Source organism: Catharus ustulatus, chromosome 2 (assembly GCF_009819885.2).
Source record: "Catharus ustulatus isolate bCatUst1 chromosome 2, bCatUst1.pri.v2, whole genome shotgun sequence".
In the NCBI taxonomy this organism is placed as follows: domain Eukaryota; kingdom Metazoa; phylum Chordata; class Aves; order Passeriformes; family Turdidae; genus Catharus; species Catharus ustulatus.
The window spans coordinates 109163365-109179111 of NC_046222.1; the positions used below are offsets into that span (position 1 = coordinate 109163365).

At 38.4% G+C, this 15747-nt stretch overlaps 1 protein-coding gene across 1 annotated transcript in view; it reads right to left on the minus strand.

Annotated features, from left to right (window-relative positions):
* MAP3K15 (mitogen-activated protein kinase kinase kinase 15) overlaps positions 1 to 15747 on the minus strand; it is an 86445-nt gene that overhangs the window by 58696 nt on the left and 12002 nt on the right. The window lies entirely within an intron of this gene.

Genomic DNA, 15747 nt, shown 5'->3' on the forward strand with positions numbered 1-15747 from the left:
TATTTGTCTGTCTGCTTTCACTACTTTGGGATAGATGGATTAATTGAAACCCAAAGTTTTTATAAGAATAGAACCTTGGCATTGAAACCACAGGAAAGTCTGAGGTTCAAACCAGATTCTAGAGACTCAGTGCAGCTGGGCAGTAAATTCTGCATCTCTGAAGGGGTAACAGACAGTGCATGGTACATGTGGGGAAAGACAGAAGGGCAAGCTATTAGTAAATAAGAAATCTAAAAGCAGGTCTGATGGCTGCAATTCAAATGCAGCAGTCAGTTAACCTTGGTCACACCAAGGTTACACATCACAAGAATCAATACTCCATACTTAGTATGCAGTTTCTTGGAAAAACCTGCAATAAATATATGTTCCTGTACAATTCCATCAGCCTGTTCTGACACACCACATGGAGGTCAGCCAATCCCTCAGATTACTATGAGACTCCTGTTAAAGTACAAAGAACATTTTGAGTCTGAAGACCTGCTTCAAGACCAAAATATCACTGTTCAAGAGAAAAACTAAACAAACACAAAACCCCCCAAACCACAAAATACCCCAAACCCCAACAAAACACACAAAAAAAAATCCAACTGCACCTCCCTCCCCCACCAAAGAAACAAAATCCCAGCACAAAGTCACAGCATAAGAAAATCCCCTTATTCACATAAAACTCAAATCCTGCACCATCTTTCCCGTTCCAATGTTTAGCCAACTGTCTACAGCATGGACAAAATTCCTAGTGTATTGCACACTGTAGTGTTATGTAAACTGAGAGAGATGAAGAGTAAACCCCAGCTCCATAAACTCAACAGAATCTAGATTACCTAAATATTGCAAAATCCTTTTGGAAAACACAAATTATCTATAGAATAAATTTAAGAGAAACTAACAAGCAGACTGAGAATCTAATACCATCTAGGGGAAAAAAAAATAGGAGCTTGGATGGTTTTTAGCGCTTGCATAAGAGTGTTTTCGGGGAATCAGAGTACTGTGAAATCAAAATCATCTTCCTGGTAAGAGAATTCAGATAATGCATTCTCATAGTGTACAGATATTGCATTTTACAATACAATGTGAGCAATGATTTGTAACAGAGCTCATTGAAACGAGGCTACACACAGCTCATCGCCACATCTGGCCTGCATCTGAAATTTGTATTCTGTTGACTGCTGCTCCATAGTAATGTAAGTGGCATCAAAACCACATGAAATGGACATAAGCACAGTAGTAAGCACCTCCATTTAAAAGGGTAGTTATTCATCCCTTAGATATTAAATGACACGTGATTAATAGGTCTATGAGAACGGGTTTTCCTTGCTTATTCACACTTCACAGACACAGGCACGAATAAGATAAAAATAAAACAAAATTAAGAGCAGCAGAGATTAAGATGTATCAAAAATATGCATACAATTTTTTTTAAAAGCCCCAGGAAGATAACTGGAGCCAAGGAATGGCACAGAAGTAAATGACAGCAGACAGAGGCAGAGCATTCAAAGTGTTCCTGGCTGTGGGCTAGAGCAGAGATGAGAAGCTGCATTCCTCTGGAGCTCTACAAGCCTTCCTCCAGGAGTAACAGCAGCAGGCTTGGAGCAGGGAGGAAAAAGATCTACTTACAAAGCAGCTTTGCTAATGTGCTAGTGAAATGCAGCATGAGCACAGAGGGTCCGTGAAATTAATGCATTTTGGGTGGAGAAATTAATAGTAAACACTTACAAAAGCAGTAGAACCCTGAGCTGCACCCAGTGAATGAGGTGCTGAGAGTGCAGAGCTCAGTGTTGCTCATGGCTGGCTCTAAGCACACTCTCCAGAACTACTGTTTTCAGGGGTACATCTCTCTTCTCAGAGTAAGGGAGTTTTATGAGTCATGTAATGAACAAAGCTAGGATGTGACACTACAAATACTTCTCTTTCAGTTATCTTATATTTTTATCATGATTTACACTAAAATTCTTCATTTACGGTTCTTTAAAAACAAGGCATGGGGCCCTGCACTTCAACCATGCATTTAGAATGGTTGATAAGAGAAATAAGGATTTCCTTAAACTTCTAGAGACACATTAGAAGAAACAACTTCAACACTAGTATGTGCTTTGCAAATCTTGATTTATGAATAGAAACATAAGTCAATCACAGTTCATTCTCAACTCCCACCCTCTGTAACAAAAGAGCCTGGTCAGCCAAACGTACTTCTGGACTTCCCTTGACAAATTTAGGTTCGACCTTCATTACAGGCAGGGGTGAAGCAAAAGCCATTGGCAATTTTTATCAAATCTTATTACTCATGAGAAATTTTATGTAATAATGAAATATTTCACACAGATCTAAATGACTAATGGAGAGGGTTTTCTATGTTCAGAAGGAAAGAGAGCAGGGGAAGGTACAGTCCCTCTGGAAAGACAGAAGGCTTCAAAGTGAAAATCTGTACAATGCATCCACTAGATGCAGAGGAGGGGTGGGGATGTGCTTAATGTTGCATATGATCAATTTTGAGTGGCTCTGGAACAGAATGTTTAAACTCATGGCTCCTTTTCTACAGTAGTAACTCATGTTCAAAAGAGCATACCCATAAAACATGTTCTCCCTCATTGCTTCTTAAGCACAGCATATATTTTCAGCTCCTTTTGTTCTCTAGTAGTTGCCCATGAAATTATTTTCATCCTGAAAATAGTCCATTTTTGTCATAACCCAAACACCGATCGCAATTTATTATGTAATTGCAGTTCATTTTCTAGAGTTTTGTTTCCACTATAAAATGATTATGGTATGTCTATATTTGTAGTGCATTAAGGTAATTCAGCACTATTGCTTCTAGAGTCTTGATTAGGTCTCTGCCTTGTTGCAGCAGATGGCACGTAATTAATTTCTTATACTACAGTTTACATATTTTAACACTAGTGCATCTTACAAGGGCAGACAGAGAAGATACAAATAATTGTGACAATTGAAATGAAGGTTAGAAATCATTAACTGTAGTAAAATAAGAGACTATGAAACTAATAAATAATTCAACATTGTTAAACAGGTTAAGACCAGAGGATTTATTTCTCTATTTGAAATGCACCTGAAGACATCATATAATTTAATGATCTAAGTAAATCACAAGTCTTCACATGACTTTTTTATGATTTATTACATAGTTAGTGAAATCAAAAGGACAATTCTGGCATCAGCTTTAGAATCTGTAAGTTAAAATAATAAACAGACAAAAATTAGGAAATAGCCTGAAATTTGCTGATAGTTGAATAGAATCTAGGAAGCCTAATAGAAGAAAAAGGTCAAAAAAAGTCTGCACTGCTTTCAACTTCTAAGACTCACCTCCATCCAGTCTTATCCATGTGCAGAGCAAGAGCTCCATTATTTTGGATTCATTATTTTTCAGCATTTGGAACCTTTCTATACATAACAGATTTCAAAAACCCTCCCAAACTTAACATGGTAATAGAAATCTTATTGGAGGAAAAGGCAGAACTTAGCCATTTGCTATTCACTAGCACCCTGCAAATTAAGAACCTTTACATTAGTATTGCTTCAGTTCATTGACTATTTGCATCAGACAGTAATTTCACGATTATAAGCCGCACCTGAATATGATCCGCACTTCCGGGTGTCAGCAAATTTTTGTTCTTTGTCCATATATAAGCTGCACCTGATTATAAGCCGCATGTTACAATACAGAGTGTGATAAAAGGTATCTATTCTATCACCATCTGTTGAGGGTGGGGGCAGTGATCCTGATCTCCACGAGAGATATGCTGCTAATGGGCCATCCATTGAAACCAGACAGGGCATTGTTCTTTATCTTTTCACAACCCATCCTTCCTCCAGGGAGTCATTTTCTGCTAATGGCCATTGAGTCCCACTGTGTGACTGGTAAAATTACTTCATCCATTGGAAGTTGCTCCAGCCAGGGGGAAGAGCCCAACACTTCTTACCAAGATAAAAACAGAGGTTTTGGGACACTAAGGGAGTCCCTTTCTCCACTGGACTCCGAGGAAAACTGGTTTTCTCCACACCACCACTGGACCTCCGGAGGGAAACTGCACCTTCTACAGGAGCACTGCTTCAACTGAATCACATCTGTCACTGCAGGAGGATGCAGCCACCACTTAACGGGACTGCTACCAACACCCTGACTGACTGATAGGGTGTCAGGTTGTACTCTGACTTTGTCAGGGTTTGGGGTTTCTTTGTAATACTGTATTTCTATTTTAATTTCCCTAGAAAAGAACTGTTATTCTTAATTCCCATATTTTTGCCTGAAAGCCCCTTGATTTCAAAATTATAATAATTTGGAGGGAGGGGGTTTACATTCTCCATTTCAAAGAGAAGCTCCTGCCTTTCTCAGCAGACACCTGTCCTCCAAACCAAAACAGCAACTTTTTGTTCTTTGTCCATATATAAGCTGCACCTGATTATAAGCTGCACTTTGGGTTCGGACCAAAATTTTAGTCAAAATGGTACGGCTTATAATCGTGAAATTCCTTGTAAACCACTGAAGAAAACTGCCAAATTCTTCAGAAGGAAAACAATACTTCTAAAGAAAAATAAAAAATCCTCAACTTCAGGATACATATTAATTTTGATTTTGGAGAGCCCTTTAAAGAAGACACTACCAAAGTTTTTACAGGGAAACAATGATAAAACTTGGTGTATTTAAAAACAAGGATCCCTTTGCAGCTTTCACTTGAGTTAAAACAAAAGGCACAGCACTCTCAACTTTAATACACCCCATATTCCCAGAAACTGGGAAGCTCAAGGTAGTAAAGCCCATTTGTAACAACAACCAACAGAGTCCTGAGGTGATTTTTCAGCACAGTTTGTTATACTAGCAAACTGTCATTGCCCTCCATCAGATCCTAGGCATAAGACAATGTTAGTGTAAAAATACGGTCAACATTTCTGATGATATTATCGTTTTCATAATGAATCAAGTTTCATTTAAATCTTACTGCTTTATAATCATGGTATCCTGTAAAAATACGCTTACTTTTTTCAGAAAAGATATTGTTCCAATTACATCTAAAGCATTGAATTAAACCCAGATAGTGCCTTAGAAGCCGAAAGACCCAGGAGACAAAGATAAAGCTCTTTTTTTTAATTTTGAAATTTCTGGTATTTCAATTCAACCTTTTCAAGTTTGCAATATTTTAGAATGAACTTTGCTAACATCACTGGTTTGCTACAGGTCCAGTATTGTTAATTTAAAAAAAACAACAATGATTCCATAATGATTTGTCCTGTGATATAGATTTATATACGTTAAAATCACATTAAACTGCATTTTAAAAACAACGTCATATATTTCAGACTATACTTATCTTCTTGTAGATTAAAACCAAGTGCTGTAGTTCTATATAAATACCTAAAATGAAAATTAACTGTAATAGCTCAGAAATTGCTTACAAAGCACCTTTAAGAAGAAGATTGTTTTATAAGCTGCAATCAACGTTTGCAAAAGAGTCCTGGAGTGGCTGAAGCCTTGACTACAAATTCCAGCCTACTGCCTACCTCAGAAAAAGAAACACAAGCATGCACACTGAATGTCTGAAAGCTTTTGATGCATGGAGGGCACTTCCTTTAGAAAGGGCGTTTAGTTCACAGGCAAAAGGAAGTGATTCAAAGGACAGGAAAAATAAGAATTAAATTAGGTATGAATCCTCATATTAGTGTGGGAAAAAAGATTTCTTTCTGTTCACACAAAGTAAGCACTGAAAAAAAGTGACATTATCAGGTTTTATTAATGACACCAACTAAAAATTGGAGAAAGAAGAAAGCTTTAACACTGCCAAATAATTTTTAATTCACTATTTTAAAATTATTAGTATCTTGAGAAGATAACAGAGAAAACTCTAATTCTAGTACATTATCCAGATACATAAAATGAAACAAATCATCCATATACTATAAAATTAAGCAAAATCTAAACTTAGTTATAGCTTACCTTTGGCATCTCTGATGGATTTGTTAAGTGTTTTAGGAATTTGGAAAACTTGGGCATCAAGTGGCCAAAATTTTTAAAGGCACATTTCTATGGTTTGTCTGTTTGCTCAGGAAAACAAAAGAACTGCTTTAAAGTGGCAATTTCAGACTTGTGCTGTTTTATAAAAACAGAGCAACACCTCTAATCTTTGTTCTCAGACTGAGCTTTTGCCTTTTATTTAGTTGCTTGCCTTTTACTTAGTTGTGGCATTACATCCGCCACAGATTTTAAGTTATAAAGTGAATTACCAAAGAGAAATGTCACCACATCCCAAAATGTGTCACATATCCCACCAAGTAAAATGGAAGGCAACCACATAGTGCCTAACAATTAAAAAAGCCAGCATTCTTAGAATCACAAACACAGGGTGCAAAGTCAGACCTTTCTTTTGCATTTCCTCCTTTCTGTGTGTCAAATCTTGCTCTGAAAACCAGTTTCACATCCTTCTCTGTGGAAACACTCTGCTCAGTGAATGTTGAAGATGAACTACGTATTAACTGAGCAGCAGCAGCACTCTCGACTAAGGAAGGTTTGCTGTTAAATAAGTTTCCTGAAAGGACCAGACAAATCCTGAGCTCTGCCATTACCAGGAAACAAAAAAAAAATTTTAATTTTTCAGATGAGCCTTTCCACCACCCAGAAGCATTACTAACTGTAGCAATTCAAATGATTGCTTTGCTCCACTTAACACAACTTATAAACACGTATCAACAATGGCAATGTCCCACCTCCAGAGACAATTGTGTGAACAGCTGTGCTAAGCAAAATGGCCCAGTGGAAAGCAGATACATCCATGTAAAGGAGGAGGAAGAGGAGAAGGAGGAACAGGTGACAACTGAATGTGTTTCTAACCATAGCATTTGGGTGGTGTTAGAAAGTTCTTTCATGTGACCCAGCAAGGCAGTTCCTCCTTCCTACACACACGAAAAGTTTGGAACACTTAAACTCAATCCTCTCAGCTGCCAGGGTGAAATAATGCAAGTTTTAGACTACCAGAATGGTTAAAACTTACCAACAAAAGTTGTAGTACTTACAGTCTGATTTACAATCAGAAGTGCCTCATACAGCTTCCAGTGAAAGCCCTGGGAGAACCCCCAGCAGCCTAAAATGGCAAAGGTATGAGCACTTTTTGGACAGTCATACTGCAGGTGATGAAATGTGAAAAGAAGCAGACAACAGAATAACCCAGTGTATCAAAAACAGAGGCACATGTGGCTGGAGTGAAACTAGTGATTAATGCAACCAGCACAGCACCATGTACACAGAGCCTGACAGCATTTTAATGTAGGTAAAGAATACAAAACCTGTATTTATTTTAAGTATTTCATTGAGTCATAACTAGAGAGAAACTTCTTGTTCTTGAGACCAGTTCTCACCTGTAATCTTTCATCCTTTTGATTTCAAACACAAGCTTTGGCAACATTTGGAAATCTTAGTCTGAGGCTATCCTAGCCATGTATGATATTATAACACTCACTGGCAATTCCTATCCAACAAAATCAACCCTCAGATAATCAACCCTTGACTGTGAAAATCAGACAACCATCCAAGACAATAGAACAGACAAGACTGCTCATCTCTGACTTTTGTAATTCTGTACCAGATTGCCTTTCCATACAAACAACTCCACAATAGGGCTACATTCAGACCTGAACATCAGAGCCAGTAATCATGTTAGTGCTGTGGTGTTACTTTACAGATACTGCCTCTTTTATCTGTCCTCTGCTACATGGAACACACACTAAAAATAGAATTAGACATACTTTTCATGCTTCAGTGAGAAATGCATGCTTCAGGAGAAATTAGTATCTAAAACAACTCATTTTTCTAAACCATGACAAAGTACTTGTGCTGTATTCATGATTAATACATATTCCTCAATATCTAAATGTCTGTTCCAAAAATTACATCACCCAAGAAATTGCACTTTAGTTGAAAGGAACAGAACAAATTACAGCAGGTGAGCAACTAGGACGACCTGTAACCTGAGTTCTCTTTTCTTTTTATGTTTTGGGGGTTTCTTATTCATTAGATATGTCATCTGAAGCTTTTCATTCTTGGCCCTGAAATTGCATATTAGGAACTATTTCGTTAAATGGAAGCAAGGACTGTTCCAAAAACCTTTGACAGAAAAGGCTTTAAGAAACATTTTAGATGCTTCTTAATTACAATTAAATTTACAGTAAAACATTTTCTAACAGGGCAAGATGGTGTATTAAAATAACAGGGCAATTCTACAGATCTAGAAAAGCAAAAATTGTGCCAAGAGTATGCCTATGCTGATTATTTTTTAAACTGATCTTCAGGGAGAGCCTTTCAGACTCTGCCAAATCAGAATACAATCAGCACCCACAAAACTGGCACGAGAAGAAAAGTAATGCAGCTAATGTAATACAGAGGGCATCCAAGCTCAGAATGTGTTTTTAATGCTTTTGCACAAGTATGAAGAGGAAAAATATTGTATTATTGGAAACACCTGAAAATAACCTCTTTCAAAAGATAGCACAATTTGTGATTTTTTTTAGTCTTTTTTTTTATTTTTTTTTTTCTTACAGTTAGCAGTTTAAGGAAAGAAGGAAACAAAGAACTAATCCTCAAAGAACTCTTCCTGAAATATTGAATTGCAGAAGTTAGGAAATATATAATTCACTGTAAACAGTGCATGCCTAGGCTTAGAAATTGCTTCATATTTTCCATGACAAAGCTTTGCTTTCAGTCCTTTTTAACTTTGCCAGTCTTTGCTTCAGGTTGTTAGGTTTTGTTTGTTTCTTTTTTCTTTTTAAGAGATGTAATTAAAACCAACTCAAGTAATTTTGAGACTGCATTGGAGAACTTTTTTTTCTGGCCACTGTTAAACATCCCCTCATGCCAAATCCAGAAGACTTACTGCTATCAAGCACCAAACCAGATGGGTGAGGCTGTCTGGAAGTAACTCCTCTTAGCCTCATGAAGTGCTGCTGGTTCCAAAGTGAAGTTATCAGCAGTGAGCTGGGCAGAGTCACGAGGGAGATGAGCTTGTCATCACTGCCTTCATTGTCAACACAGAGGAGGAAAACTGTTGGAACCCTGGATACTGAGAATTTTAGACTTTCTGTGCTGACCTTCAAGAAAATACTGCTTTTGACCTGAAGCTGTGGAAAAAGCTTCCAAAATTGAATAATAGAACTAAAATCACAGGTGTGTAGTTTGAATAGAAGTGTGTAATATCAAATGGTGAAAAATTTAGAATTTGAGATTTTAAAATGTAGCAATGTATAAAAGGAAAGACGGAGGTATTAGGGCAAAAGTTTCTTTCTTCTTAACCTTCTTCTTCATGAGTCTAAGAGGTACTTTTGTAATTAGATAGAAAATTTCACATTTCAAGTCACAGGTGTTTAGTTATTAGGTTTAAAGTAAAAAATCATTAAGAATGGATACTCCATTCTCAATTAGTTTAAGCTTAAAAGACCTTGTAACAAAAAAAAAAAATACATTATCATTTTTAGCTTGTTAGCTAAAAGTGCTGTAGCACTAACTGTAACATAAATAAGAATTAATAAACATCTGAGTCCGAACACAAAATACCATCTCTCCAGCTTTTAATTCTGACTCTGGCAGAAAAAAAAAACCAAAACACAACAAAAAACACAATAAAGTGGTTACCTCCATACAACAACTACAAAAAATATAACCAAACTCAGAATAAAAAATATTTAAAAATTAAAAAAAATTATCTAGTTAACTAAACCTAACACCATTATAAAAAACTTCTAAAAATAAACATATATATGTTACCATCATAACTATCATAGAAAAGCACTTTTAGAGTCCCATTTCTCTGAGCTATTAGAAGCCTCCTTCAGGAGATGAACTATAGCCCAGATGTGCCTGTTTCTCTACACTACCTATGAGGGGAGTCCAGGAAACTGCAGCCACCCTCACTGAAGGTGTTCAGTGCCACAACATTCCTTCCACAGAGCCTCACAGCCCTGCCTTGAAGAATTTCATTAACCATTAAGGCATTTCAGTCAAGAATTATATGAATTATATAATCTCAGCAGATGCTTTCCTGGATGTGTTCCCAGCAGTTAACCAACAAAATGGCCAATGGAGAAGGACTATAGATCTTTCTCATCAGTGCTTTATTCACATTCTCTCTACCTCTGAGAGAGGAAGGACTGTCACAATTCAAGCCCTCACCTGAGATTTCCAGGGATCTCTCAAACACCTAACTCTTGCTTAAGTTTTCCATAAATGGGGAGTTCATTTGTGAGTCCTAGTTTACAATGTTGTTTGTTTTGGCACTCATTACTATACAACTGTGGGGATGACTATTCTTTAAGAGGTGTTTTTGCATGTACTATCTCAGCCCAGGGCCTTTTCTTTCACTCCTATAACTTGACTGTTTAATTACATTGAAGCATTGACTATAACTTCCCAGCCTATGGATAAAGTTTATACATACATGAGCTAAATTTTCAGAAAAAATACCTTCAAGCCAAATATAAGCATTACATTTCCCTGGAAGACAAAGCCATTCATATAAAAGTTAGTAACAGACTTTACCATCTATTTCAATCTTTTTTCTTTTCATACCATAGCTTGTGAGGTCTGAGGAACAACACACCCCCAAGCCTGAGGGATTTAAGTCACAGTAGTGTGAGTGGTCAAAGTCAAAAAGATGATGTCCACACTCAGTCTCTGGAAACTCACACAGTACAGACTCCTTTACACAGCCTCCCCTCCTTGAGGAAGAATTGTAAAAATTTACCCATTTTTGGACCACCGTCAAAGATGTTTAGTTACCAACCACAATAGTATCAGATGGATCCTGCCAAGATCTACACACTAGTAATAAATGAATTATAAAAGGTGTGTCATGTACAAGAGATCAATATTTATACTATTTCTTTGTAAAATTACACTGTTCAAGCTCCCAGCTAAGGGACTGAGAGATATTTCATTGCTTGCATCTTAGCCTTTTCAATGGTTTTGTGGCTCAGGCAGGTGAATGTTACGGCTGCCTGCAACTCCTACCTCTTTCACACGATCCACTGTCTCTGAGTTTCTCACCCATTGTTCTCCCCTTATTCACCAACCTATATTTAACTTGGCGATTTCTGGCTAACTCAGTGCTAGCAGAGTAGCAGACAGAAACTCTGTCACTGTAGCTAATCAGTCCTGGGAGTGGTATCAGCTACCATCTTCACACTGTTGTCCTGGAAAAGTACAGTAATTTCACGAATACAAGCCGCACCGTTTTGACCAAAATTTTGTTCCCAAACCGGAAATGCGGCTAATACTCAGGAGCGGCCAATATGTGAATAATTTTCTGACATTTTCAACCCCGGGAGTGCAAACCAAGTCAGTGCAAACTGCAAAGTTGAGCACCTGCCAGTAAAACCCTGCATTTACGCAGTTGTTACAAATTGGTTACTCTGTTGTGCGGCGGGTGGAGCTGCTCCGTGCAGGCAGCACAGGGGGTGGGGAAGGCAGGGCAGCTCCCTCCTGCGGGCCCCGCGGTTCGGGGGGAGGCAGGGGGCTCTGTGCTGCTGGCCCCGCGGCTTGGGGGCCTCCCATCCCTGTGTGCCACCGCCGCAGGAGCAGGCAGGTTCCATCCCTGCCTCCCACCACCGCCACGGGCGCTGGCAGGCTCAGTGCCCCCGCTGCCACCGCAGGGCAGCGCCGGGCCGGGGCGACCGAGCCCAGCGGTGGCGGCGGCCGGCCCCAAGCATCCCCGCCGAGTGGCAGCGCCGAGCTGGGCCATCCAGCCCTGTCGGCAGCCCCGAGCCCTCATGGTCCGAGCCGAGCCAGTAAACCCCACCCTGCCGCGATTCTGTTACTAATTGACAACTTTGTTGCACGCGGTCCTCCCTGCGAACGACAGAGCAGCTTATACTCAGGTGTGGCTTATTTATGGACAAAGAACGAAATGTTTGCCAACACTCAGCAATGCGGCTTATACTCAGTGCGGCTTGTATTCGTGAATTTACTGTACTTTAAGAAACTGTTAAACTCAACAACTATTGAAAGAAATAAAGGATAGAAACTTAATTTCAGGAAAACTCACTTTTTACATATCATATAACAAAAGACATTTGCATCTACAATTTAAAAAATCCAATTCTGCAAATACTCAAAAAGACTCTGGGTTGTGATGGTACACACCTCTTATAATCATCCACACTGAATTATAATCCTATAATCCCTTTCAAAACAAAGTACTTACATTTAAAATTACTGTTATTTAAACCTTGTAAACATGCACCCATCAGAAGTAAAATGGGAAAAGGACCAAAGCAATTTGCTATTTCAGGTTGACATCCATCACTTGACCATGTACAGCGTAAAAAGCAAAATCTACTATCCACTACAAGTTTCAACTATTAATCACTGCAAGGATAAACAATCCTTCCTTTATATATACTGTGAAATACTCTGCCACAGACTGATAGATAGGTAGTGGTACTGGCTACCCAACTATTGTTAAAATACACTGAAGAATCTTAATATTCTAATAAACTTTTTAAAACACAGTTGTGCTGGATTTGGCTGAGATAAATTTTCTTTTTCTTTTTTAATTGCCATTTTAAACCCCATGGTCTTGTCCAAAGGGAGCAGGGGTGCAGACTTTAATAGATACACTTTTACATGGTTACAGCCACGATTTGAGTTACATGTCATAAAAACCGTTTATAGCAGGAACCACTGGAGGAGAAGCCTTGCAAGAAACAGTGCAAGAGCAGCAGTGACCCAACCTGAGCTGGTCTTGGTGACAAATAACACAACACAGCTTTTGACTTATATTAAACTGTCCTATTCTCAACCCACATGTTGTTTCACTTTTACTCTTCCACTTCTCTCTCCAACCTTGCTGGTGATGGAGGGAGTGAGTGGTGTTTAGCTGCCTGCTGGGATTACCCCATGAGAACTGCTTAGAGCAGACCAGTGACTGTGGGGTATGCGGGGAACAGAGCAGTTCCCATCAGCCTCAATGGCTGCTGAGTTGAGCAATGACACCATGACAGAGGCTGACAACACTGCAGGAATAAAAAGGGCATTATATCATGGCTTGAGCCGCTGAATGCTTGCCTGTGAAAGTGAATTCTACATCTGCTTCTTCCTACCTCACAGCTGCTGTGTGATGCTAGCCTAGTCACATAAACTGGGATTTCAGAGAGGGACTTGTTGACCATGCAGTTATTAAGATTCTGAGTCTCAGAAGGAAAAAAAACCCCACTGAAACAGAAACAGTGACTTTGAGAAACAGAGCCCTATTTTAAAGGCTCTTTGTAACAAACCAAATTACTTCAGAGAGAAGAAAATTCCTAATATTTTACCTAAGTGATTAATTTCTATCATGCTATTGTACCTTAGTATGAGTTAGAACTTGGATAGTCTCTGATTCAGTATCTGCAGTTTTCCACTGGCAAAATAGCTAAGCATCTACCGAGCAATCAGTATGTTTCATTCCTATCCCAAAAATACAGATATTTCCATTTTTCATTCAACCTTTAGATGTAAATGAATAGTAAAGAAGCAACATTTTAAACTTCTAAGAGTATTTAAATAATCCACATTTGTCTCCTTTTATTTTGTTCACAGATGTTAGACAAAGGACGATTCCAGAAGTTGCTATTTCTTGCTTTAAAACTATGTATCCTGAACACTTAAACAGTTATCAGTCCAGATGATCTGAAGACATTTGTTCAATAATTTTCCCTGTTTATATACTCTCAATATATTAGAAGTTTTGATACAGATGCTAGACAGACATAATGAGTGACTGTTTCACAGCATACATTCTTTTCACTATGTCGAGTCATTAGGAATAACATCATTTCCCATTTTTTTTTCTGTGAGCTAAAGAACCTATTAATTCTACAGGACATTTTTTGGCCCTCTTTAGTATCAGAGAAGAAAATAAACATCAGAGTAAATTAAAAGCAGGTGGTTCACACTTGCCTGCTGCACTAGCAGTGTGCCAAGGCTCACATGAGAACCATTTCCACTGCAGTGCACTAGAGTGGAGCCAGCCATTGAGAGCATGCAGAAAAACACCCCTATCCTGAACCTAATTTGAACCTTGTCTGTAATTGGAGGGGGGTGGGTATGGAGAATGAGAAAGGTGAACTTTATTTAACTTTTCCTGCCCCTCTGCACTTCCTACACTGGGTTATCAAAGGCAATCAAAGGGAATGAAGTACAGAAAAAAAAAAAAGGGTTACATAATTGGATAACCTGGCCTAAGTAAAATTAAAGAGAGTATGAAATTCAACAAGGAACGTTGTCCCTTTCTTCCCAGCTGCAGTCAAATCAATTTTTAGGCCAGGGAGGTTAGAAAAGCTTCAGCCTTTCAGACATTTATCCAAACTAAACCATTTGAGAGTCACCCATCACTTAACGTTGAATACCTTGGCTGGGGAATATAAAAAATCTGCCAAATCTGCACATCTCCCACAGTCACACATCAGCCAACAACATATATTAAAAAAAAATAGAGAAGCAACATTATGCTGACCTTTATCTTCTTATCAAAGGAATACATGAAAAGTAATCAAAATACAATGAACTAATATAGAAAAATATTTCAGTACACGAAAGCTCATAAGTCTGGGTTAAACTGAGACCTTTATTTCTTTCTTTATTTAAAAACACAGCATATAAAAATAAGTGAGTCTTTCTTAGTCTGAATCTCTTATTTTTTCCCAAATATGCTTCTTAAAAAAATATCAAGAGACATCTCCATCATCAGCACTGGGAAGTTTTATGTACCAAAGTGAGGTATCCCACTTCATAACTATATTATAGATTTTCTCTTTATGTTGATGGACTCCCATAATGTCCTTTAGGACCCATATAAAGCACAGTAAGTCATGCATAGAAAAAATGTTAATTGAAGAAAGGCAGTATTATTAAAGTGCAAATGCAGGTAACGTTTACATAAAGCCAGGGCACCATCTGTGAGCCAAGAGACTTGCACTCACAGAGTCCTTGATAGAATATTCAGGATGCTGGGCAGATGTGGATTCACTCTGCTATTTTTATTTTTCCTGTAAACAGCACAAACTTTATGTGCCAGTCTAAAAGATTGCATGTACTACTGAAAAAATCCTTATGTACCACTCAACGCTGTCATTTTAAAAATGGGCAGCTTCCATGAAAAATGAGAGAAATCTATTTCAAGACACTATGCAGAGATCAAGAAAATCTAGAATTTTACTAGAAGCTGGTCTTTCTAGAGTCATAGCCATTATCTACTTAGTGTTTATCCCGTAAATACAGCACACCTTCAGCATGCAGAGAGAGAATATTAAGCACGAACACAGACTTACCACAGGGGAACCTATTCCCCAAGATCTCTATAGAGTCAGAGGAATATTAGTACAGTAATTTCACACATATAAGGCGCACCCTTTCGACTAAACTTTGGTCCGAATCCAGAAGTGCACCTTATACTCCAGTGCGTCTTATACTCATTAAATTACTGTACTTCCAAATGGTGATTCAGACAAAATGAATCACAAGAAATCGTGATTTTACAACAAACCTCTAAACATGGCATCCAGCATTTAGCAGGATGTGTCACCTCAAAAACATGGAATGGTTTAGGTTGGCAGGAACCTTAAAGATCATCCAGTTTCAACCTCTCTGACATGGGCAGAGACACCTTCCACTAAACCAGGTTGCTCAAAGCCCTGTCCAGACTGGCTTTGAATGCTTCCAGGGATGGGGCAGCCACCACCTTTCTGCATGCATAACCTGCTTCAGTGTCTTACTATGCTCAC